The following is a 27,749-nucleotide window of genomic DNA, read 5'->3' as shown; positions in this document are numbered from 1 at the left end:
AACAACTCAAGGGAGCATTGTTATCATGAGCTAATCACACCCTTAGGGAATTAGAGGCACCTAGCTGCACCCAGTGCCTCACAGCACCTGAGGGCTGTGATTATCTCCTGATAACCTCCCAGTCTGTCAAAACTTGTTGGTTAATTAGATAATATTCAACTTGGTAATAGTGTATTTGAAGATTCTTTTGGAAGTTGCATTAAAAAGTGCAATTTATAAAACATGCATACATGCACACACATATCAGCAAAATATTGGGTAATTATCATTTACTCCAAATGAATCCAAGTTTTAAATATATTTTTATATATTTTTTATATTTATATTTATAAAATGGAGTCCAAGAACTAAAAACCCTGAGTTGCTATTTTAAACAATGAGTAATTCTGATGAGTTCAACCCAGGAACTCTTTTAGAGAAACCGGCTAAAATTATATAATGTAGTTTATTTGCAATCAATAAATGGTTGTGACACTTAAATCCCTTTTATAACATTCAGTTGCCCATTGTTTAATAAAGAATTGGGGCAGAATTATAAACAGATATTGCTAATAATAAACCCAGGCATAAACATATACATTTAATTTGGAAAAGTTTGTCATAATAAGGCTTATGTTAGGGTGATGGAGTAAAACTTAGAAATAAACTTGAATATTGACAGTTATTTGGCAGTTCAAATGTTTTAATTAGTTTAAATATTTAAAGAAAAAAATTGTTTCTTTCTTATTTATATTCCCAGCACAGTTTACTGTGCAAAATAAACTTACCCAGCCATAAAGTGAGTATAGCATCTATGAATCTCACAGATCATGGTATTATATTAGTAAATGAGTGAACTTTTTTAATGAAAGATGTCATATAAGTGAAAATATTTTATAGCACTCTCACTTTCACAACTACCAGAAAATAAAGAAAGGGATTCATAAGTTTAAAGTTGGGGGGTTTTTTTTAGATTCTTGTGGAATTAAATAAGAATGAAGTAGATGGACCTGAAGAATAATAATTCAAGGTAGAGTTTAGGTTTTGGAAACTTAATAAGTTTATTATGTGGTATGCTAAGAGGTACAGTAACAAAGGATGATTGACCTTAAGGGGAACATTGGGAATCTAGGATAAGTAATCTAAGGATGGATAAAAGTGAGATAAATTAGAATGAATTTATGAGGGAGATGGTAGAATTTTTTTTCTTGGCATTGTTAAAATGCCAACAAACAAAGCAAGATTTATTGTGTCACCACTATATACCAAGCGCCATTACCACCTGAATGTGTATAGGAATCAAAATTCAAATAAGGCAGAGCCCCTGCTCTCAGAGAAGTTATCCTTCTTGTTCTACACAAAATGTCTCATATGCTTGAACTTAGTATTTATATAAGTAAATACAAATAATCAAATTAGTCCAAGATTCCAAGATGCATCCATCAAAATCACCAGGAAGAATTTATTTTTTCTAAAGATTTTATTTATTTATTTGACACAGAGAGAGAGCAATCACAAGTAGGCAGAGAGGCAGGCAGAGAGAGAGGGGGAAGCAGGCTCCCTGCTGAGCAGAGGATGCAGAGGATTCAGGGATGCAGGGGTGGACCCCAGGACCCTGAGATCATGACCTGAGACAAAGGCAGAGGCTTAATCCACTGAGCCACCCAGGAGCCCCAAGAATTTATTTTTTGTGCCCTGAGAAATTCTAACTCAGCAGATCTATGGAAGGAATTTGTTTTTAAGTCCCTCATATAATTCATATGCACAGTTCTATTTGGGAAACATTTGAATATTATTGGGGAGAAATAATATAATTAGAAGTAAAATCTTACCAATTCAGAAAACCTCTCTAAAATGGTAGAAGAGAAAGAAAACAATTTTATTTTCAGACAAGCATTAAACCAGAATATGATGCACATCACAGGAAATCCATTAAGAGATGCAAAGACAGAAAGAAATCTGGCCATTTTTATACAGCCATGGAGATACAACTTACTACATACATGTTTTCAATATACATAATAATTGGTCCTCAAGTAAGAGAATTTGACAGCACCATTTGTCACACATAGTTTATCCAAAATGCACCTGGTAATTGGGTTTATATAAAGGAAAAAAAATCCTCACATCTTTAGAACGGGTGATTAGTTTTGCAACTTGGAGCTGGACTCCAGCCTTCCACAGAAATGGGGAGATGGTCCACTATTGCGCCTGGTGTTTAGATTCCAAACGGATGGCTTCTAGGTCCTTGAGGAAGACATTCCTGGATTGTAAAACTGGCAAGAGGCTTTTTAATATTTACATACATCTGGAAGGTGCAGAGAAAGAATTTATAATTACAAGTTTATAAAAATGTTCTAAGAAATGGGTAGGGGGCATATCTTCCCGTAATTTTAACAGGGAAAATTAAGCCTCTTATTTTTAATTCATATTCAACCTTAAAATGTACATCCCATAATTCCGTCATCTAAGATGGTTTGGGAACAAGACCACCTGTGAGATAATTATTTTTAACTACTCTTAAATCTAAAATTCTAAAGAGGTATTAGACTTGGACAATATAAGACTGAACACTTAAATAAATGGATGAATGAATAAAAGAATTGAGGAATGGATGAACAAATACCCTCTTCCTATGAGGGGAATTCCATCATAGGTGAGCTGTCCCAATTCTCTTCCATGGACTTCAGCCTTGGATAGAGGAGATTTCTGTCTGATAGAAATTGCATTAGGTGGCCTCCAAGGCCCCTTCCACCAATGAGATTCTTAGAATACTTAGATGATGTTCAAGAACATATGGGTTTTAATAAAGCAGGCATGTTGGAACTACTAGTGTATTCTCTTGCAACAAGAGATTCCAGTCACTAGGACAAAGATATTTCAAGGTTTGAGGTACAACTACAGGAAGAATTTATTGCCGTTCTATTGGAAGTTTGCTATAGCTATTAACATCTTTCATATAAGCAACAGAAATTCTAAATGACCAGAAATACAAAAAATAAATTAATCTGACATCTTTTGAAGTACAGTCATACGAGACTATGTAATTATGAAATTAACATTCCCCCAGAAAGTGATAACCTATATTTACTTTTTTACTTATTTATTTATTTATATTTACTTATTTACTTTACATTTACTTATATTTAAAAAGAAATAACATTAAATTAAAAATCAAACATTTTAACCTACTTAGGAGAAGCTACTTAATAACCAGGTAAAATATATTTCTGAAGGCAAAGTTTTGAATCTACTGTCAAGATGACAGAAATTTTGGGGCACCTGGGTGGCTCAGTGGTTTAAGCCTCTGCCTTTCGGCTCGGGTGGTGGTCCCAGGGTCCTGGGATCGAGTCCCGCATCGGGCTCTCTGCTTGGCAAGGAGCCTGCTTCCTCCTCTCTCTCTCTGCTTGCCTCTCTGCCTACTTGTGATCTCTCTCTGTCAAATAAATAAATAAAATCTTAAAAAAAAAAAAAGATGACAGAAATTTTAAGCCTTACTACATTTCTTTGATCATTCGTGGATTATTTACTCCTATGTTTTGCTGCTCCAAAGTAATGCATCCAGTCAATAAAAGAGTTCAATAAATTACTTCCAAGGTTGTTCTGGGAATAACCCTTCTGGATCTTTCTGAATCAACCTGTGCCTTATCTTCTCTTACACAAAATTCTGGATTGTTTTCCCACTGATTAGCTATTTGCTTTCTCTGCAAAAAGAAAAAAATACTGTTTCATGAGCAAAGATAATAAAATTTTTAGGAGCAAGTAGATCTATTACTGGAATAGTGATGCAAAAATATGACATCAGGCTGTCTTCTGAATTGTAATAGAACAGTAATGTTAGCTATTGAACACAGTTTTTGAGCTAGTCTTCCTTTTTGCATAGATTGATGTGGCTTATGTAACTAATTTTTCAAAGTTTCAAAGAACTATTTTCTTTTACTATTTTTTCATTTAATTTAATTTTTTTCAGTATTCCAAAATTCATTGTTTATGCACCACACCCAGTGCTCCATGCAATACATGCCCTCCATAATACCCACCATGAGGCTCACCCTCCTCACTGACCCCAAAACCCTCAGTTTGTTTCTCAGAGTCCACAGTCTCTCATGGTTCATCTCCCCCTCCGATTTCCCCCAACTCACTTCTCCTCTCCATTGCCCAATGTCTTCCGTATTGTTCTCATGTTCCAAAAGTAAGTGAAACCATATGATAATTGACTCTCTCTGCTTGACTTAGTTAAAGAACTATTTTCCAAACTACTTTCTAACTATTTAAATTTCAAAATTAAAATTGACTAAACAAATTCATTGGAAATGTTAAAACATAAACTGAGGCATATTAAACATTTTAAAAGTTTATTTGAACAAAAATTGATTCGAAATGTCGCAACACCAAAGTTAGGAGCCCTCCGTCAACAGGAGCTTGGGTAAAGACTTTTGTAGAGAAAAGGTGAAAGCAAAGCAAGGAAATTATTTGATTGGCTGTAGCTTGAAATCTAGCTGGCTGTTTACAATTGATTATTCTTAGGTTTTGATTTCATAACTTGATGCATTTATTTAAAGACTTTGACTTTGGTTTGCTTAGTCAGTTGCCATGGCGTTAGAGCTAACTCAGTCTAATAAGTTTCTTTGTTTAATTATTTTAACAAAAATTAGTCCATAAGCCTCTCTGAAACAAAAGGACCATCTTCAGTCTATCATTTCAAACATTATTTATAGTGCCTTAATATTTTAATGAGATTTTCTTCGAGCTAGTGTGGTATTTGAAATGTAATTCTTGACTGACCATAAAGCGTAACTTAAGCCTAGCTTCTAGCAGAGGCCTTTATCCATATATGCTCAAAAAACACTGAATAGATGAGATGCATATAAGATCTTCAAGGCTGTAGACTTTGAGAAATTTTAGGAAGTCTGGAGAGTAACATATCTTTAAATATCACCTCCTTTCTTTCACACTAACTTCTTTGTTTTCTTCAGTAATAACAGGCATAGATAAAAATCCCAGAAGGCAATTGAGAAATCTTCTAAAGTGATTGCATTTTCAGGCAAAGTTATCTATCTAAAAATAGACTAGCTCTACTTTGTGGAACTTTTCCAGATGTAGGAAGAGAATCCCAATGATATTATTAAATATAATGCACAATACTTTTCCATTCTGGGTACTTGCTTATTTGGTTAATGGCGGTATGTATAATGCTTAAACTAGAAATCTTTAACATAAACAAATAACATTCCATTGGGGTCTTGGTTGAAATAACTTCCAAACAGAGATGCTCAAATCAGTAATTGGAGTTGCATGAAGTATTTTAACCAAAGTGGTGCATACAGAGAGTTAACATTCACCAGTGACTAAATTGCTTATAATTACAAATATGTCTGTTTCTATACAACACTTTCACCACCACCACCAGATCTACTATTTTATCTTTTCCTATTTTTTTTTTTTTAGATTTTTACTTATTTATTTGAGAGAGATCACAGAGGGAGAGAGAGAAAAGACCTCTCTGCTGAGCAAGAGCTGAATGTGGGGCTCAATCCTAGGACCCTGAGATCATAACCTGAGCTGAAGAAGATGCTTAACTGACTGAGCCACCCAGATGCCCCACCACCAGACCATCTTGAAGACAGGATCTTTCAACTTTTTTAGCTGCTTCTTCAGGTATTAACTTAAATATTCCTAAATAATGTATTTATATAGATATGCTTAATTTATGAATACTATACAGTACCAATTTAATTTCCCAGTTTATGACTAGTTAATTAGTTAACTCTTTTAAACTACTGTACACTGGAGTGCCTGGGTGGCTCAGTCATTTAAGCATCTGACTCTTGATTTTGGCTCAGGTCATGATCTCAGGGTCATGAGATCGAGCCCTGTGTTGGGCTCCATACCCAGCATGGAGCCTGCTGAAGATTCCCTCTCTCTATCTCCTCTGCCCCTCCCTCCTTCTCTCTCTCTCACACACAAATAATAATAATAATAATAAAATAAAATAAACTACTGTATACCTCCCTCCCTCACTTCTGTTCCCTCCTTGCTCTCAGTTTATTGGTTAAACAATAGTCAGTGTTTACATTGTTAAGACTTTGCAATTCTTTTCCATAATGAGCTGACCAAAGTAATGAACTACACTATCTTTTTCACAAAGAATGTTTAAATTTTTCATTTACTTATTTATCTAGGTATTTCTTGATTTTAATGAGTGACACAGTTTTTACTATTTTTTAACTCACTCTTTCAATATATCTATCAAATATCTAAAAATATGTTTGAATGTTTGAATTCATCTTAGGTCCATTTCCTTTCCCAGGAAATGTGTTCCCATTATATCTTCATCCCTGTCAAGTTTGGACTGATTCCGTCTAAGCCTGAAATAAAACTATCATCCTTGTATTTTCCTTTTCCAGTTTTCTATGTTGGATCACCAACTACCTAAATCCTAGGTTTTACCTATTCTTAGTTTATTTCTGTATTTTGCTGATACTTGCCCTTTATTAGGTTCCTAAGAAAAAAATACATTGAGAATATATATTTTTTTCCCATGCACATTGAAAAGTATCTTTATTCTACTCTCATAATTGATAGTTTTACTGGGTATTGATAGTTTGGTTGGTTATTTTTATCAAATAAAAAACTATATGCCCACAGAGATTTGAAAATATTGCTTCAATTGCTTTCTAATTTACAGAATTATTTCTGAGAGAATTTAAGCTGCATTTTGACTTTTAGTTAGTGTGACCTGTCTTGTGTTCATCACTCTTTGGATCTTCTCTCTATTCCTTTATTCAGAAAAATCTTCGTAGTTTTCTGAAATGTCTTAGTTATGTGCCTTGTCCTGGGTCTGCTTTCATTCACCATATTAGAAGGAATGTGACCTTTATGGATAAGGTGGGGATCACAGCAAGCTTCACAGGAAGAATTAGGAGCCCCATACCCCTGGTTGTTCTGAATAAGACCACCATCTCATTTCCATGTCACAGCTCATGCTTCTAATCATATTTTTCAGGGGTTCTTGGGGGCAATTTTCTTACTGTTTTTGCCTTCTCTTTTTTGCTTTACCTTATAACTCAATTCCACCTTTAGTTAATTACCAATCCTCCTCCTGATATCCATCTTTCAAAATTGTGTTAAAAGCTTTCATTCATTTTTCATCTCTTCCCCAACTTTATTTTTCCTTTTTGTCTAACACTTAGACAAATCATTTCTTTAATTTTGTCATTTATTTAATTTTAATTAAGTATGTACAGGAGATAAACACAAGAAGCCCTTTTATTGTGCTTAAGCAAATGTTGTAATTTAATTTTTAAAAGAAAAGAACCAATGTACTTAAACCTTCCTAATGATAGCCTTAAAATATGGTACTTCCTATCTGGTCCCTAAATAAAGAGGAGGGTAGAGGGCAATAGTATGGAAACTTTTAAAAGACGGAAGTCTTTCTTCAATACCCCCTGCCTTTCTTCCACCACCATTCCTATGCCCCATGGCATTTTCCTTTCTTTCCTAGGAGGTTTTCCACTGTTCATGTTGCTTTTGTTTTAAACAATTTTATTATACCACTTTTTTACTTCCTAGAACATATTTTCTTCTTCTAATAACTACCTCTAGTAATCTTGCTTTATATTGTTTTGTCTCAAGCAAATGTTATTATATTTATCTAATTTTAAGAATATTGGAATGTGTATAATCCACTTCATAAAGATGTACAACAAAGAGACAAGGTGAATAATATTTCAAAGCATATTTGTAAATATCATTTAAGTGAGCTCCTCATTTCTTTATTCCCAAATGAGACAAGACATCTCAGAAAAAAGGGACCAATGTGTTTCCTCACATGGTCAGATAGTATAGCAATGATGAGAATGGAAATTTAAGTATTTGATCAGAAAAATCTCCATAATCATGCACACAATCCTCTCTTCCTTTGGTCCCATCATAAAAAGAAGACAAACATGATGATAAATAAGTAGAGCCAAAATTTCTCACAGCAACAAAACTATATTAAATTTATACTGGTATTAATCAGGTGTGATCTAGAGTGCTAGATACATTATTCACACAGATTTTTGTGGGGTCTGATTCAGTACAGCATTATTCCCACAATGGCATCTTATGTTATTATAAAGGCAATTGAGCTAAAAATAAATTAACAAAAGTGCCATGCAAATATAACTGAATCATGTAGGCTCTTTATTGTCTAACACCCACTGTATAATAATAATAAACCCTTATATTTATAAATTGGTTTTCTCTAAGGAACTCAAAAGTTTCTAGGCATATTTTTAATATTCATGTTTTGCAATTACAATAAGACACACAAAAGAAAATGCATATGCTGTCAAAGAGCAATTTTACTTGTTCATCACCTCTTTAATAAGGAAATTATGTTTTTGAAACAAAAATATTAGGTATTGTAGAAATGATTTTAAATGGTTTGGAATGTTACCTAAAGCAACATCTATATAACCAGTTGCATTTTTAAATAATGAGCCACTAATGTTAGTGATACACTGTAACTGGTTGTTTAACTTAGTTCAACAATCTCCCTTTTCCACTAAACAGTTTCCCATCTCTTACCCCCTAGATATCTTATCTTGTACCTTGAACCTGGAAAACAACTGATGGGTTCAACTTAAAAAATTAAAATGACACTACTTACTCCCTACTATATTTTCTGGGCTATAATGGGCATTAAAAAGACCTAATATACTGGAGAGTCAAAGATCGCTTTGATCATAGGTGGGCAATGATTTCATGGGTCACACTTAACTAATCTCCACCACAGTACCTGCCTAACACTATTCTCCCTTTAATTTTGGAATTACTAGTATTCAAGTCAGACATTGCACTCTCTAAATTTAGCATCTGTCATGTTCCACATCTTCCAAACCATCAACACTGCTACTCCCACTATTTGGCATGGCAAGGATACATCAGTGTCCTAGTGATTAAATGGACACAACCAACAGTACTTGAACTCAAATTATATTGTTAGGGCCCAGCAACTAGAAGCTGAGAGGTGGGCTTCTGGAACTAGAGTTTTCTTCTGGAAGTAGGAGAGGGTTGGACAAGGCTAGGTTGGAGCAACTGCCAGGCTAAAGCACATTCCCTAGAAGAGGATCAGTATTGGTCACTTCCCATACAGTGTTAATCAGTGATGCCCCACGAAGGAGCATCACCCAGCAGAGCACTCTAACCTTACATCCAGTTAAGGAAAAAATACTTTTGTCCTTTCTCCATAATCCCTTCTCCCTGACTCTAAATTTAAGAAGGTAGAATCAGAGGCAGGATAAAGGGTAAATAAAGTAGCAAAACAATTGTCTTACCCTTTCCCTAACTCAGGTTCTACCTGGGAGGAGATAAACTGAAGTAAGAGTGACTGAGATTTTAATAACTGTAAATGACTGGAAAACTATGAAAATCTGCTCTGATATTCTTAGGAGATGTGCTACCCATCGGGAAAATAAGATTCAACTTAGTTCTGGTTGGGGCAGTGACTGGTGGAAAAAGTAAAATAATGTAATGTTACATCTTACGGAGTTAAACATTTCAACATCCTAATTACACAGATCTCTTCAAAGCTTTAGATAGTGAGGCACAGTTATAGTGATGGGTTACTGTATTCATTAGTATTTGATTTTTTAAACTCAGAGAAAGCTGTTATCTCATTATAAGGGCATGAGTTATGATCCAAAAGGATATTATACCAAACTACTGCTGAATATAAATCTCTGCTTACAGAAGTGCCTAGATAAATAGAATCCAACCTTTTCAAATTATCAAATAAATTATTAAGGACACCTTTAATTATTTTTCTATTTTGCATCTAGTTTCCTGTTCTCCAACCCATCTTGGGTATATATTTTACTATCTGAATTTTTGTTGTTTATTTCTTGTCTATCAAATATCTTTTCTAAATATTACTCCTAATTATTATCCCCTTGAAAGTGATAACATTGTCTATATTGTTCACTAATATATTCCTGGCTTCTTGCTTATAGTAGATATTCAATAAATATTTGCTTGTTGAGTGTGACCTTTGCACATACATTTTATATATAATTTCTACTAAACAAATGACATTTCATAAGTTCTAAGTACTTCATTTCCCATTAGCTCACCAGGATTGCTATACAGAAATGATGTCCTTCCAGGCCAGACCAGAGAACCTTAATAAATCTTTGCTTTATCATGTGCTTAATGTAGAATTTCCCAAGTTGGAAATGACTGCTCAGTAAAAATGAGTGATAACTATTGCCAAAATAAAATGAATGTGTTAGATCAAAACCGTATAGTAAATGTGTATAAATGCTGGATGTCAAGATGATGATAATGTTAATTTTCTTCAATTTTCACTTTTGTCTGGTAAAATGAGCTATAATCTCATTTACTATATCTTTATGGATAATAATTATGATCAGAATAAGCATCAATATCAAGTAGTACAAGTACATTATGTTTATCAAGGACATAACCTTGTATATACTATAATTTATTAATCTTTCATTTCCAACAAGTTCTTGGAAACAATTCTTAACATTCACCAGAACTACATTTTGTCTGCATTTTTTTATAAAATTTTAAGGAATTTCATAACATTTTGCACCTATTTTCTGTATAAATTCAAAGCTATTGATTTTTTACAGTCAAGATGACTAAATATGAGAATTATTAATATCACTCAAATACTTTTGTTTCACCCTTAGTCTAGCTTCGTAGGACATCCCCAATGTATACTCAACTTTAATTTCTGAAGGAAAAGGAAAATATAAATTTGAAAACTTTAGAAAACAATATAAACTCTAACACTTATTTTAATTAGAATGTATTAAGAGGGTAATATACCTTACACTAAAATCAAGTAAGAAAACCTCTTGACACAAAGTTAAACAAGTCGACATTCTAACCAGATTCATACAAGATTCACTTATAGGAATATAAACTTAAAGGATTTGAAACCTGGTTGAAATGTATTATACTATTCAGTATATATATATATATATATATATATATATATATATATATATATATATATACTATATAACTCACCATGAGAAAAAAATTGAAAATAATCAGAATACTTTGGAGTTCTTCTGAACATTTGTCTTAACTCTCAATGGCCACTAGATGGCACCTAGTATTTGGCAACTGTAACACTCCTTTATTTCTAGAGCTTAAAATAACTATAGCACCAGGTCAGTTGTGAAAGAGCAAAAATTAATCCAGCCACAGATATATAACACTTCCTTGTCAGATATCTAAATTTAAAATGCACATGATTTTCTGGTCACACATGAAAATATATAATACCTTGTTTTGTTCCCAGGTGTTCTAACATCAAAAGGAATTGTGAGATTTACATATTCTTAAATAGGGTACTTGATTTACATCATTCTAAGATAGGGATTGGGGCCACGTTGCTTTAAATATGCTTCATTCTTTAAGCATTCATTTTATTTTTCCAAGGCTAAATAGAGTTATCATTTAAAGTTGACATTCTAAAATTAAAAGTCGGTTATGACCAATAATACCCTTAAAGGATTTGGACTAATTGACCCCTGTTTTTTTCATTTATTAATTCTTCAAAAAACATTTTTGAACACTATCTATGACAAGACTGTGCACTGTGCATGGTAGAATCTGAATGTACTACTGTTCATATTTCTGGAACACTTCATTATGAAATAAAAAATAAAAATTAAAAACCACCCATTTAATTGTTTATCTAATGTCCATAGCTTATCTAAAAGAATAGCAACATTCAAGTTATTATAGATTTCATCAGTGAATCTAGAATAACATGTTTTAAATTAAAAGAACTTATTTTTAGGGTAAAATAAGAACACAGGGTTTTTTATTTGTTTTTAAGTTTTGTTACTACCAAGATGTTATTCTGTTTTCACATGGTTGTATATTTTCTTAATATTTTCTTTTTGTTGTTGTTCTTTGGGTGAGGTTTTGGTTTTTGTTTTTTTTTTTTTTTTGGTTTTTAATTTTTTGAGTATATTGGCAAACAATGTTACATTATTTGCAGGTACACAACATAGTGACCCAACTTCTCTATGCATTATGCTATGTTCACCCTAAGTGTAGCTACCATCTCTTCTGATGCATCATTATTACAATATCATTGATTGTATTCCCTATGCTGTGACTTTCATTCCCATGATTTATTCATTCCATAATTGGAAGCATGATTGCATATTTTCATACTGAGGGACGATTTTGTTGTGATATGGCCAAGGGAAGAGAAATGTTCTCTTGCCTTCATAAACACCCATTTTCTCTTGCTTCTTCTTTTTTATTTCTTCTGTATTTTTTAATCTTTTCTTCTCATTCTATTTTGCTGACTCTTTTCCTTTGCAATCTTCTTCTCATTCACTACATTCTTTTCTCTTCTTATCCTGCATTCCCTCAAGTTGTTCTCATCTATTTCCATGGCTTTGACTAAGAGATATACATAATAATATTTATCTGTTTCTATTATGCAACTTTCTCTACTGAGCTCTAGATCGGATATAAATCTGCTGAGCATACCACCTGGATATTTGATGGACAACTCAAAATCATCATATCTAAACCTGAAGTTTTCATCATCCCATAGAACCCACTCACCCTTTTGAAAGATCCACACATAAACCCAAGCCAGAAACCTGGAATTTCTCAGACTTCTCCCTTTCCCTCAAAGGGAATAAGACCCTTATCTTTTACATATCTCCTACATCTAATGCCTTCCTTTTATCCCATTCAAACTCAGTATTGCAAGTAACATTTTTTTTCCCTTGGTTGGCCATCTATCTGTCCCCCCATGCTCATCTTTGCTCTCTATCTTGACCCTAAACTTCAGATTGACTGAAATACTCATAGTTCCTTTCCTTTTCATTCCTCCTGCCTTTTTATACTGAATGTTCCTATTGCCTCTCCACTGCCTTGATTCTTTTTTTTAATTTTTATTTATTTTTTAAATTTCTTTTCAGTGTTCCAGAATTCATTCTTTATGCACCACATCCAGTGTTCCATGCAATATGTGCCCTCCATAATACCCACCACCAGACTCACCCAACCTTCCACCACTTGATTCTTTTCCTGGTGAACTTGTATTCTTTTTTCAGGGTTTAGCACACCTTTGATGTTTTCCCTGTAATCACCAGGTAGAACTGGCCATGGTATCAAATCAGTAATTTGACTCAATGGATATCTACCTGAGTTTTAGTTTTGTCACCAGTAACATGAGAAAATAATACATTTGCCTTATTGCATTTTTAAAAGCAGTAAAGTGAATAAATTGCTTATGAAAGTGTCTGATATATAGTATTTAGTAAATGTCAGGTAATAGTAATAATAGTCCTAATAGTGGTAGTAGTAATAGTGTTGCTACTCCTGTTACTATTAAATTACCTTCAGGAGGCACCTGGGTGGTTCAGTTGGTTAAGCTTCTGGCTCTTGGTTTCAACATAGTACTAAAAGTCCTAGCCTCAGCAATCAGAAAACAAAAAAAATAAAATAAAATAAAAGGCATCCTACTTAGCAAAGAAGAATTCAATCTCTCACTCTTCACAGATGACATGATACTCTATGTGGAAAACCGAAAAGACTCCACTCCAAAATTGCTAGAACTCATGCAGAAATTCAGCAAAATGACAGGATACAAAATCAATGAACAAAATCAGTCACATTTCTATACACCAACAATGAGACAGAAGAAAGAGAAATTAAAGAGTCAATCCCATTTACAATTGCATCCAAACCCATAAGATACCCAGGAATGAACTTAACCAAAGAGGCAAAGGAGCTATATTCGGAAAACTATAGAGCACTCATGAAAGAAATTGAAAAAGACAAATAAATAGAAAAATTTCCTCATGTTCAACAGATATTTTTAAAATGTCTATGCTGCCTAGAGTAATCTGTACATTCAATGCAATCCTTATCAAAATACCATCAACTTTTTTCACTGAGCTGGAAAAAAAATCCTAAAAATTTGTATGGAACCAAAAAAAGATTTGAAAAAGTCAAAAGAATGCTGAAAAAGAACACCAAAGCTGGTGGCATCAGAATCCAAACTTTAAGCTCTGTTACAAAGCCATAATCATCAACAGTGTGGTACTGGCACAAAAACAGATATAAATCAATGGAACAGAATACAGAACACAGAAATGGACCCTCAACTTTATGGCCAACTAATCTTTGACAATTCAGGAAAGAATGTCCAATGGAAAAAAGACAGTCTCTTCAAAAAATAGTTTTGGGAAAAACAGGACAGCACCATATAGAAGAATAAAACTGGACCATTCCCTTACACCATACACAAAAATAGACTCAAAATGGATGAAAGACCTAAATGTGAGAGAGGAATCCATCACAATTCTAGAGGAAATCACAGGCAGCAATCTCCTTGACCTTGGCTGCAACAACTTCTGGCCATCTTCAAAGACAATGGAAACAAAAGCGAAAATGAACTATTGGGACTTCATCAGCGTAAGTTTTTGCATAGCAAAGGAAACGGTCGACAAAACTATAAGACAACTGACGGAATGGGAGAAGATATTTGTAAATGTCCTATCAGATAAGAGACTACGATCCAAGATCTATAAGAAACTTATCAAACTCAACACCCAAAGAACAAATAATCCGGTCAAGGAATGGGCAGAAGACATGAACAGACACTCTAAAGAAGAGGTACAAATGGCCAACAGACACATGGAAAAATGTTCACATCACTGGCATCAGGGAAATGCAAATCAAAACCACAATGAGACACCCCCTCACACCAGTTAGAATGGCTAAAATTAACAAGTCAGGAAACAACAAATGCTGGGGAAGATGTGGAGAATGGGAAATGCTCTTACAGTGTTGGTGGGAATGCAAACTAGTACAGCTACTCTGGAAAACACTATGAAGGTTCCTCAAAAAGTTGAAAATAGAGCTACTTTATGACCCATCGATTGTGCTACTGGGTATGTATCTCAAAGATACAAATGTAGTGATCTGAAGGGGTACCTTCACCCAGTGTTTATAGGAGCAATGTCCACAATACCCAAACTAGGCAAAGAGTCCAGATGTCCATCAACAAATGAATGGATAAAGAAGATGTGAGATATCTATATCTCTATATCTCTGTATTGATATATAATGCAATACTACCCAGCCATCAAAATAAATGAAATCTTGCCATTTGCAATGATGTGGGTGGAACTAGAGGGTATTATGCTAGGTAAATTAAGTCAATCAGAGAAAGACGATAATCATATGATTTCACTCATACATGGAATTTAAGAAACAAAACAGGGGAGCATAGAGGAGGGGAGGGAAAAATAAAACAAGATGAAATCAGAGAGGCAGACAAACCATAAGAGACTCTTAACCCTAGGAAACAAACAAGGGTTTGTTTGGGGTAACAGGGGAGATGGGTTAATAGGTTGATGGTCATTAGGGAGGGCATGTGATTTAATAAGCACTGGGTGTTATACACAAGTGATGATTCACTGAATTACCCCTCAAACTAATAATACACTATATGTTAATTGATTGAATTTAAATTTTTTTATTTTTTATTTTTAAAGATTTTATTTATTCATTTGAGACAGAAAGATGCAGAGAAAGAACATGAGCAGGGGAAAGAGGCTGAGGGAGAGGGAGAAGCAAGCTCCCTGCTGAGCTAGAAGCCCAATGCTGGGCTTGATCCCAGGACCTGGAGATCATGACCTGAGCCAAAGGCAGGTGCTTAACCATCTGAGCCACCCAGGTGCCCCTGAATTTAATTTTTTTTTTTAAAGTGAATACCTTAAGGAGAGCACCTATATTTCTCTGTTCACTTCATTAAGATTCACCAAAATGACTCTAAGACATATGAAGAGGGAAAGAAAAATCTATAAATAATTTCAGAATGAGAACTTTCCATGCACCTTTTTCATCAGATAAATTTCTAAGGATTCACTTTTTTGAATTACATAATAATATATGTACCTTTTTTCAGTTTAATAATGGCACTAACATTTATTTATGTATTTTAATTTAACAACACTAAAGTAGGGATTTAAAATTAATACATTAATATGTAACAGTAATTAATATGTATAGAAATATATAAAAAGCATAATTAAAATAATAATTCCACTCAAAGGGAAACATTTATTTACACTAATGATTTCATACCCACATCATAAAACAGACATCAATAATGAAACTAAGAAATGGAAAAGAAAATATGGGGAGTTGATAGCTAGCTCTTTTGAATGTTCTAATGTATGAAATCAACGTTTTAGTCAGTTCACAAGTGTTAATAATTGAAATGGAGACAACCAGTGTGACCTCATTATTTTAAGAAAGAAAAAAGAAGAATTTGAATTGTTCTAGAGTATTATGTCTAGCTCAATCTAAGACAATTATTGTTCAATTAAATAAATTATTCATGAAAGTGTTGTGATCATAGTTCTGAAAATTTGGGATATGTAGCACAAATGTTCCAAATCACTCATAACCTGCTATGTATTATTGCCTTGATGAATTTATCTCTAGAATATTTTCTCTTGCTAATTGTGCCAGAGACTCTCAGTTGTCTCCCAAACTTACTTTCTTGATGGAAAACCACTTCCCACAACAGAGGCTGAAAATACCAAAGGTTTGTTTTCCCAGACTTCTTTGCAGCAAGAGTGTGTGACCCAGTCCTGGCCAATGAGGACTGAGGAGTAGTCTGATTAAAGAAGTGTAGTTATGTCTTCTGGGAAGTATTTTATTTCCTGTTAAGGTAGAGATGTATGAAGATTTGAGGTGAGAAATGTTCAGCCATGTTATGATCAGGAGATGATGGCCAAGAAAAACTGACACAGCACTGACAGTGTTGAGTCAACATTGAAACAGTACACCTCTAATGAAGTACATATTTACTGAATTAAGGAAAAAGAAGCAATTAGTTTACACCATTTTTATTTGGGTATTCTGTTACCTGCATCCAAAAGCATTATAAATACATATATGTTTATATATACAATTATGATCACAGTATGTATAAAATTTTGTATCTTCTTTCTGTCACATAATATTTCATTATCTATTTCTAACTTGATATATTCTCCTCAAAATTATTACTTAATGGCTATATAATATAATATTGTATGAATATATTATAATGGGAATTTCCACAAGCCTCACAAATATTATGACAAATGAAATCATATTAAGACTAATACCTCCAGTTCCAATATTTTTGAACCCCTTCTGCTTACATGATGCTCTTTTTTGTAAAGCAGTGGTCTATGAATGGGCTTCAGGTTTCAGAAAATCCCCTGTAATTATCAGCAGTATTTAAGATATATTTTGTGCCTATGTGTACTCTTTCTAGGGAGACAGTCCATAGTTTCTAGCCCCCCAATCTCAAAGGGAAATAATAAGGCTAAAAGTTTAAAAGTGAACTGTTCTCTTATTATTTAAATATCCTTAAAAGATAATGAACTGCTTAAAAAACAAAAACAATATTGTGTGAGGTTTAGAACATAAAGAACTGCATGGCAAAAGCACAAGACCAGGAAAAAAATGGAAGTATATAATTATGAGGCTCATATACTATATATGAAGAATTTGAAGTTACTCTGATTAGGTAAAGATGTTTACTGTAAATTCTAATGCAATAACTAAACAAAGACCACCAAAAGAGAAAAAAATACAATCATAAAAAATACTTTGTAATCTAAAAGAAGACAGAAAAGGAAGAAAAGAGGAATAAACAATAGCTGGGACAAGGAAAGCAAATAGCAAGATAATAAACTTAAACCTGACTATATCAATATCCAGATAAAATGGAAATAAACTACACCCCAATTCAGTAATAGAAACTGTTAGAATGAATAAAAAGGAAGACCCACCAATAGGCACCTATATGAAATTTTCTTTAAATATAAAGTCATAAATAGATAAAAAATAGAAGTATAAGAACTATTATACCATGTTAACATTAGTTTTAAAACATTAGTTTAAAAAGATAAAATTGCTATATTAATATAAAACAAAGTAGATTTCAAAGCAAAATCTGATAGTAAGGATAAAATCATTCCCTAATGAGAACACAAAACAATCCTAACATTTATGCATTTAATACAGAGCTCCAAAATTCCTGGAGGCATGGGGAAACTGGTAAAACTGCAAGGAGACATAGATAAATCCACAATTAAGGCCAGAGATTTACAATAGATTAATAGTTATCAACAAAATACTAGCAAATAGAATCCAGCAATATACAAATATAATAATATATTCCAATGAGATTTATCCCAGAAATGCATGGCTGGTTTAACCCTGCAAAAGCAAACCATCTTCTCTTATCCAACATAGCCCAGTAGATAAATCTAAAGCTTTTCTTTCTCTGATCTAAAGAAATCTTCATACTATGGAATCAGAATTATTTTCTATCCTCCCCCTCAACTCTTTGTTATTATGGACCTATTGTTCTAGGCACGGATATATGAGATATAACTACTATTGAATGGTCACCTACTAGGTACACTACTCACATTATTTTATTTAATACTCATTGGAAAACTAAAAAGTAGATGACTGTTATTTCACAGAAGGCAAAAATCAGGTCTAAGATGTTAATGAACTTAGTTTACCTGGATGTGAAGGCAACAGAGCAAGGATATTTAATCCTTTACAATTTGTCAATCCATGATCTTCCATGTAGTAGTGAACATCTTATAACTCCCCAAATACATATTTTGAATATTTCTGTTGGAAATAATTTCTTCCCTTCTTCATTTGCTTAACTTTTATTCAACCTTCAAGACACAGCATATATCTGGAGAAACAGATATTCTCATAAACTACTAGTATCAGTGTAAACTGGTATACTTGCTGGATGACAATCTGAAAAAATGTAAGAAGCTCAAATTATGTTTTTTCATACCAAAAGATTCATGTTTTAATTTATTCTAAGAAAAATGAATTAAACAATTGTGTAAAGAATGCACAGAAAAATTTTATGACATTACTATCTTATGCTTTTCCAGCAACAGGGAAATTTAAAAATCAATCAATCAATCACAGTCAATCTTAAAAGAAATAAAAGGGAAAGGAAAAGGAAGGGACAAAATAAAAGAGAGGAAAATAGCCTGGCCACAAGTTGAAGAATATTCTCAAAGCAATACCTAAGTAACTGACACCATGACAGGGCATAGGGATATCAGACATGACACAGCACCAGAGCAGTGGGTAATGAGTTACCTGTCCTTAGATGGGAATAGGAGAATACCTTTAAACTAGCACAAGGAGAGTAGTTGGAAGTGTCCTGGGGCACCTGGGTGGCTCAGATGGATAAGTATCCAACTCTTAATTTCAGCTCAGGTCATGATCTTGGTGTGGTGAGATGACCCTGCATTGGACTCTGGCTCAGCAGGGAGTATGCTTGAGATTCCCTCTCTCCCTCTGCCCGTACCCCCTGCTTGCATGTGCTAGCTCCCTCTCTCTCTCTCTGTCAAAATAAATAAGTAAATAAATAAATAAATAAAGAAGGAGAGAAAGAAAAGAAAAGAACCAAGTGTCCTGCAAATACCTCATAACCTTGAAGGCAGATGCAGCCATGTAAAGGGGCCCTGAAAACAGCCAGAGAAAATTGTAAAGTATTTCCCTGAGTCCTGAATTTTAAAATGATTGAAGAAATATATGAAAAAATTAAAATTGTAATAAAGTAATAAAAGTATAGTAAAGGCTAGAAAAAGGGGGAAAAAACAGGGAAATAATGATAAATAACCTAAGAGAATTTCTTAAAAGTGAAAATAGTGTCAGTGATGCTAAATACACAATGGATGGACTAAACTAATTCATGATAAAATTTTAGCAATCTAAGACGATACAAGGGCTTCTTAACCAGATAACATGCATCTACCAAAAATATATAGCAAATTTAAGTTGGCAGTGGACAATCTACTGGGAAATATTAGTTATGCACTTAATTAAGCTCATGATCAGAAATCACAAATCACAAAAATCCAAAAGCACCAATGTCATGAAGGATGGGGCAATAAAACAGACAACTTGAATTTACACCTGAAGAAACAGAATTAATAGAATAACTAGAATGAGACTTTTAAGTAAGTAAACTTACTACCCTCCAAGAGGTATTATAATATTAAAAAGGAGCAGATATGATAGTTGTCTTTCTCCGATTGACTTATTTCACTAAGCATGATACGCTCTAGTTCCATCCACGTCGTCGCAAATGGCAAGATTTCATTTCTTTTGATGGCTGCATAGTATTCCATTGTGTATATATACCACATCTTCTTTATCCATTCATCTGTTGATGGACATCTAGGTTCTTTCCATAGTCTGGCTATTGTAGACATTGCTGCTATAAACATTCGGGTACACGTGCCCCTTCGGATCACTATGTTTGTATCTTTAGGGTAAATACCCAGTAGTGCAATTGCTGGGTCATAGGGTAGTTCTATTTTCAACATTTTGAGGAACCTCCATGCTGTTTTCCAGAGTGGTTGCACCAGCTTGCATTCCCACCAACAGTGGAGGAGGGTTCCCCTTTCTCCACATCCTCTCCAGCATCTGTCATTTCCTGACTTGTTCATTTTAGCCATTCTGACTGGTGTGAGGTGATATCTCATTGTGGTTTTGATTTGTATTTCCCTGATGGCTATCATATGATCTCCCTGATATGAGGACATGGAGAAGCAACATGGGGGGGTAGGAGATAGGAGAAGAATAAATGAAACAAGATGGGATTGGGAGGGAGACAAACCATAAATGACTCTTAATCTCACAAAACAAACTGGGGGTTGCTGCGGGGAGGTGGGATTGGGGGAGGGGGAGCGGGCTATGGACATTGGGGAGGGGAAGCGAACCATAAGAGACTATGGACTCTGAAAAACAACCTGAGGGTTTTGAAGGGTCAGGGGTGGGAGGTTGGGGCAACCTGAGGGTTTTGAAGGGTCAGGGGTGGGAGGTTGGGGGAACAGGTGGTGGGTAATGGGGAGGGCACGTTTTGCATGGAGCACTGGGTGTTGCGCAAAAAGAATGAATACTGTTACGCTGAAAAAATAAATAAAATGAGAAAAAAAAAAAAAAAAAAAAAAAAAAAAAAAAAAAAAAAAAAAAAAAAAAGGAGCAGATAAAGAGGAACTACTTGATATTTTAAAAAACAAATTAGAAGCAAATATTTTTGTATTTATATTTTATGTAAAATATTTCATATTTTAAGAAAACAATGCTTAACAAATAATAGCAAATATTTTCCTGAACCCAAAAGCTGCCATATTACTATATTTTCTCTCTTTTATTTCTCTACTACTTTTTTTTAAGCCAATTTCAGCTTTGCAGATTAGGAAATGAAGAGGGGAAATCACGAGGATAGTAGAAGTAATAGGAATGAAGAACAATCCAGCTGTCTTGGTTTTTGTGAGGAGAAAATTAAAACCAACAGGGAATCATTTGTCCAAGATCATATAGTCTCTTGTAGGGAACAAGTGTTGGGATTTAAAAAAAAAAAAAAAAGGAAGAAAGAAAAGTAGTAGAGAACACCCATTAGTCTCATTTCTCTTTCTTCTCTCTACCATCCCAGAACAGGTTTCCAAAACTATATGGGAGGTGTTTCTGTAATTCTTAAGTTGGCTGAGTTTCACTCTGGGGAGAGATTGTGATTTCCAGTTACAAAAAGGTGTTCTGATCTTTGTTAGGTGATGATTAAAGTGGTTTGTTGGTTCTCACATTTAAGTACGATTTATTTACATTCAGTGATAAGTTTCCTATCACCACTCGGAATTTTTCTCAGTTCTACCTTATCTTATTCTTCAGGGTCTTATGGCAACACCTTTGCAGGGTGTATAATGTTATACACAGAAAATCTGAAACACTAAAAACACCATCAATGTTAAGCCTATCCATTAAGGACCTCTTTAATTCTTATTTTGTTTTTTCTCTTTGACAGATGATAATAAGAAATGATATATTCAACACCATATTCATAATGAAGACCTATGGTTTACAATCAGACACCAGAGAAAATCAGTTTATTTTTGATGGCTTGGTGCCACCCCAGGGTCAAAATGATTATGTGGGTCAAAAGAAAGAAGCCAAAGCTATTTTCTAACTTATGTCCTGTTCTTTTTCTTTGTAAGATACAAGTGTTATTCTTTACAAATTTGCACTTCATAACTTATATGTAACACATATCTGCATATAAAACCAAACAAAGGCAACTTATTTCCATTTTGTCTAATAATTTCTTGGGTTCTAAAATACCTCTGTTACCAAATTATAAACAAATTATAAACATTATTTTTCAGTATAGTTCCAAATATATTTAGGAATGTGTTTTTTTTTTAAGGCTGGTCCCTCATTTTTACAAGCCTTTAGAAAGAATCTTCAACTTCCAGCCCATCTAAGCCTGGGAGGTAACAATGAGCAATGACAGGAGTAATTGATTAATGAAAGGCATTATCAGTCCTGAGCTTCTTTACAAAACATAGTTCATATCACAGTCTTTTGAGACAGCAAATCTGGGTCTTCCATTTGTAACCATGTGATCTTTACCAGCACTTTAATTTGTTAAGCCTATGTTCCATAATTTGTGGGTGGGCATATTGACAATAGTACCTACTTTGTAGTTGGTCTATAAGGATTAAGAAAATAATAATGTATATGTAATAGTTAGCAAGGTTCCTGACTCACAGAAGGAAATTTATAAAGTTTGGATGCTACATTATGAGCAGCATCATCACTGTAATCTCACTATTCCCGAGGTGGTCCCTTCCAATAACACAATTATGGAGTGTTTAGATACCTTCTTCTTGGCAGCCATTGTAAGCATTCTGCAGAAATGTGTGCTCCTCTCTGTCTACTTCACAGCCTCATGGACTCAGCTATTAGCATGGCAGCTGCTGATGACACTGGACCTCATGACTTTGCCAATTGCCACAGTTGGAGCCTGCCGATGTCACTCAAGTTACTGTCCAGCTGCTGCCAACACCACTCACATTTATTTTGGCAGGTCTCCTCCATGTCTGCACCAGTGGTGTTCTTCTCACTAAACTGCTTTCAGAAAAGTCTTGCTTTCTTGGTTTTTAGACAATATTACAGTCCTATTAGAGTCTGCCTTCCTCCTCCTCCCTTAACAATGATAAATGAGAAAATGTCCTTGTAAGCACATTGCTCAGAATCTAGCAAAGGAGATGGACATATTAACAACTGGCTATAAAACAATGTGATAAGTTTCATTTGCTGTAATCTTACTTGCTTTTCTTTTCCCTCTTGCATGATGTTTATGTTTCTGTCTTTCTAGTTCTCCTGTCACAATCATATGCCAGATCATAGGCTTAATTGTCTAATTTCCCTTCCTGTCTCTAGATTCTCCCTCCTCCTTCTCATCCAACATGTCACTGTTAGATTAATCTTTCCAATGGACTACTTTAATCAAGAGATCTTCTACCAGTTGCTAAAGAAAAGGGGACTTGAAGAAACAAGGAAATTGGACTCAAAGGTTTTTTTAAAGTAGTAGATATGATTAAACACCCACTGGCATTTGAGAGAGTGCATTTCTTGCCATCCCACTCTTTTTTTTTTTTTTAAGATTTTATTTATTTATTTAACAGACAGAGATCACAAGTAGGCAGAGGCAGGCAGAGAGAGAGACTGGAGGAAGCAGGCTCCCCGCTGAGCAGAGACCCCCCCATGTAGGGCTCGATTCCAGACCCCGGGATCGTGACTTGAGCTGAAGGCAGAGGCTTTAACCCACTGAGCCACCCAGGCGCCCCTTACCATCCCACTATTACCTAATTTTTTTTTGAAATTTACAGAATTAAAGAGATGGACTCCTCCATCTACTACTGAATAGTGCTCCACAGCTATCCTCCAGACCAGCTGGCTCCTCAGGATGGACTGTTCAGGGACCAGTTGAAATATAACTGGCAGGCAAGCTCCTCAAGTCACTGATTTACAGTTGAAATTAAAAGATCTCTCTCTTTCGCAAGCCCCTTCCTCCAAACACAGAGCCCGAGATCTTCCTATTCCTATTTGTGCTGCTTATCAAACTATTCTTTCATGTCTCTAAACCCACTATTTTATGCTAGGCTTTGTGATGTTAATGCTCAGATTCCACAAAGACCATTTCTCCATTCCACCTCAATGGTGAAGGCTTTTGTGTTCTGCCAATAGAGGACACTGGAGGGATTCTGCTAGGTTACATCAGGAAGAAGAGCCTTGCTCTTTTCTGTTCTGCTTCTTATTCCTCCATCATTCTAGCAGTGATCCTTCATCTGGACTGTTCCTGTAGAAGTAGCTGAATCTGGTTTGTAGATTTTTGCATACTTGCAAAACCAGGTTCATCATGACCCTATGAGGAGTAGGCGGAGGCACCATGAAAAACAATACCAGCAGTATGATACCTCTTCTTCAGATGTTTGGGTTTTAGGCTCATGTGGTTGTTCTTCTGTAGTCTGAGTCTCAGCTCTATGAAACCTTTCTAAATTTTAATAATTGAAACCACTTCCCTTCTTCCCCTTTAGCACCTCATCCTGCAGTTGTTAACTCAATGACACCCTAGAGTTCCCTGTTAGTCTATAGATTCTCTAGTAAATGAGTTTCTACTGAATTAGCAATTCTTTATATTAAATTTCTCTGTTCAAATAACTGGTGCAGTTTTTGTTGCTGCAGACTGGAGTCAGACTGATTCACCATAATTAAGCCATGAGTCTGATGATCCTTTTTGCCTCCTCCCAATTTCTCCAGAAAATGTAGGGTTGAGTGTATGTACATCCAGCCACATCACACTGATTCTGTTAGACAGTGGTGAGACTTATGGAGACTACATGTTTTATTGTCCCTCTGCCTGTAAATTTCACCAATGAACCTGATTTACACCTAAACCATTTTTCATTTGTAATGTGTGTCCCATCTGTGGCCTAACAAATAGAAACAGGTACAGCATAGGAGTCATAGAAGATATCCAGAAAATGTTGAATGAATAAGTAAATTAAAATCCATTAGTTATTTTAAGAAGAAAAATTAAGATGTTAAATTGTTTAGAAGCATTTCAGACAAGTATTGCAAATTTCTATTGCTAACAGCAGCTCCTTCTGAGAATCTTGATAAGACCAGCCCCCAATGAAGGGATACCTTCTAATAGCCTCTGCACATATAAGTCAATGTTTTAGGTTATCAAACTGTTTTTTTCTCAGCTCCAAATGTACCCTTCTAAACTCAAATGCACTCTGCTTGTCTGCTCTTCCTCTTCATTTTCTTCTGCTTCAGGGTTAGTACCAGCACTAGCTCAAGTAATACCTTCTGAGTATTTTGATTCCCTACTCTGCAAGGCCCCTCCTCCAAGTTTTTAGATTGGTAAACCTAGCCTCATTTCATTTTCTTTGCCAACCACATTTCTTCTTTGCCAGCTGGCTCCCAGTTAGGTTCTTTTAACAGAGGGTACTGTAGGAAAACTAGAAACCAGGATGACAAGAGGAGAAATTTTCTTATTCCTGTTTGCTTATCCCTATCCGCATCTCCACAACAAGAGTTCTTCACCCTGGTAGTAGCTGTTGCTTCTTGTCTATCCTACATTCCCTGAAATAGACTCATGTAATCCCTCCAAAATACTAGATTAATTGGCGGGCACCTTTCCTTAGAAGTCTGAAATCCAATTCCTTGGGCAACCTCCTTTATGATCTTAAGATACCAGCACCAGCTAGATGACCTCCCTCTTCAGAGGTCTGAACTTTAGCTCTGTAGGATCTTTCCTCCATGTTCCTGAGGTACCATCACCAGCTAAGTAACCCACCCTGCTCAAAATCCTGCTCCTACCTCTGCAAGTTACTTCCTCCAAGCTCCAGAGGTACCAACCCAGCCAGGCAACATGTCCTTAGCATTTGAGTCCCAGCTTTTTGGGGTCCCTTCTCTAAGTTAAATGATTCTAATAATTCAACCTGAGTATAACCTCCCTATTTCTCTTCTGTATTTTCCATCCTCCAATGCTGATTAGTCAACATTCTATATTAATATTTCTCTGTTTAATGAACTCTGCTAAATAATTTGTTTTTCTATCTGGATCCTGACTGATACAGTCACATTCTTGGTACCAAATAATACTGCCATTATTGCCACACTAACTGGACAGAGAATGAATTCTGGTCCCAAGAACTCAGGCCACAGAGCCAGACTGCCTAACTCCATATCCCAAGTCTAAACCTTGCTAGTTGTGTCAAATTGAGGAAGTTACTTAAGCTCACTGTGCTTTTCTTCATTTATTTTAATAGGATAATAATAACACCTTCATGAAGTTATGAGAATTAAATGAACTGATGCATGTAAAATATTTAGAATAATGATTATCAATAAGGATTAACTATTATATTGTAGGGGAAGAAAAATAATTTCCTTTCTACCCTTCTAGATTCTTGACTGAGACTCCCCTGTAATAAAGGATGGATTCACAGGAGAAAAATAGAAGTTTAATAACATTATACCTCCTGTATACAAGGGAGATACCCAGGAAAACTGAGTAACTCCCAAATCAACCTATCACCTTAAATACCATTTTCCATTTTCGGCTAAAGAAGAAAGATATTGGAGGGTGAGAGAGAGAGGCCAATTATGGGAAGTTACCAGAAAAGGCACAGTAAACAAGGGTAAAGTTATGTAGATTTAAGTTCTTACCTTCTCACTGAGAAGAGTTTCTAAACATCAGGTCATGCTTTTCTTCCTGGCCCAGAGAGAGAGACTTCCTTAGAGAGGGATATTTCCCATGTAAGTGTCTCTTACAAAAGGGCAACTTCTGTTTGATTTTCTAAGCTTCTTGAGGGACTACTGTTTTAAAAAATAACCAGCTCAAAATGATTCTTAAGGCAAACAGGCATATTTTGTGATGGTATATTCTGCTCCCTTTTCATCTATTATTAAAATATTTTTTGTACAGAATATGAGTTAATAGTAAAAATCACTTAATGAATAGTAGTATATATAAAAGAAGGAGAATAAGAGAACAGGAGAAACAAAGGAGGTGAACAAATACTGTAGTGAGTGGTATATATCTGGATTGTTCTCAGTCCACTAGACCTATAGCATCTTGAATGAAAATGAAATCTGCTACCCACCCTCTTGTCTCTGCATTTTCCTGTCCTATCTTCAAAAAACTTATGATCAATTATACTACAGCATGCTAACTGCTAGAATAAAAAAAATAACAGAAATTGATAGTGTCACAGAAGAAAGGTTGGAGAATATTCCCTGGAATTATGATGTAGACAGGAAAACTCAGTGAAGAAAGGGGGAGGAGCATATGGAAAGAGTTTAAGAGAGCACAGTATTTTAGATAAGTGCAAACAGTTATCCTGCAGCACAGGATATGTGTGGGATGTGGGAGAAAATAAAGCTGGAGATGTAGACAGATGCCAGACTATCCAGAGTCATGGTTACAAAGCTAAGGAGATTGAAAACTGGGGAGTCCTCAATTTAGTCCCTTTCTGTTATTGTGGCAAGGCTGAAACAATGTTTACATGTTTATCACACTGTTTCCATTTTCTCTTGTGTACACAGGAAACTACATTTCCCAGCTCTCCCCTTTCAAGAGAGTTGTAACTTACTGACTGGATACAGGCCAGTAGAATATAGGCGGAAGTCGTATATACTATAGGTGACTCTTAAACAGCCATAGTTTTGAAATCTGTGCTTCTACTTATACGTGGATTTTTTTTTCAATAAGTAAATGTATAGTACTGTAAGTATATTTTCTTTTCCTTATGATTTTTTAAATAACATTTTCCTTAGCTTACTTTATTGTAATA

Source organism: Meles meles, chromosome 10, assembly GCF_922984935.1.
Source record: "Meles meles chromosome 10, mMelMel3.1 paternal haplotype, whole genome shotgun sequence".
Lineage (NCBI taxonomy): Eukaryota > Metazoa > Chordata > Mammalia > Carnivora > Mustelidae > Meles > Meles meles.
The sequence above is the reverse complement of the archived record's forward strand: the minus strand, read 5'-3'. Positions refer to the sequence as shown.